We start from the raw sequence: 672 nt of genomic DNA on the forward strand, positions 1-672 counted from the left end.
GCTGTCGTCGGTGGATCAGCCGCTGAAGATCGCGCGTGATAAAGTCGTGGGCAAAGACTATCTGCTCTGTGACTACAACCGCGATGGAGACTCCTACAGGTGCGTTAACATCTAGAAGAGATACGCTGCTCTTTACATGCACTCAATGTCTTTGTTTACCAAAAGTAAAAGGATTTATTTGCTTTTGAATAGGTTTATAAGATTAGTTTTATGCCTTTATAAATCAAATTTTCTAATAAAAATTAGAAAATAATTTCTAAGAAAATAAAACATTTAATAGGGCTTTTTTTTTGTGGTTAACCTTTGTTAAGTTGTATAAGTTTCATGATTTCAATTAACTGGCCATGCTTTTTGATGATCAAACTTTAATTTAACAGCATGCAGAAAAACACAGAATTCAGATTAAAAACTGAATCCAGGGAAATTAAGTTATATCTAAATTTTTCTGGAAACCACAGAAATTGAGGGAAAAAACAAAACCAATTTCACAAGGCCTCAAGAATGCAGTTTGTTCAGTAGCATAAGTTTCATGATTTCAATGAATCAGTCGTGCGTTTTGATTGCTGCAGTTGAACTGAACAAATAAACCGAATGCGGGTGAATTTGTCAAGGAATGAAGACTCTTTGGTGTGATTGTTTCTCTCAGATCTCCCTGGAGTAATAAATACGAGC

Source organism: Sinocyclocheilus grahami, unplaced genomic scaffold (genome assembly GCF_001515645.1).
Source record: "Sinocyclocheilus grahami isolate Dianchi unplaced genomic scaffold, SAMN03320097.WGS_v1.1 scaffold2229.1, whole genome shotgun sequence".
NCBI lineage: Eukaryota > Metazoa > Chordata > Actinopteri > Cypriniformes > Cyprinidae > Sinocyclocheilus > Sinocyclocheilus grahami.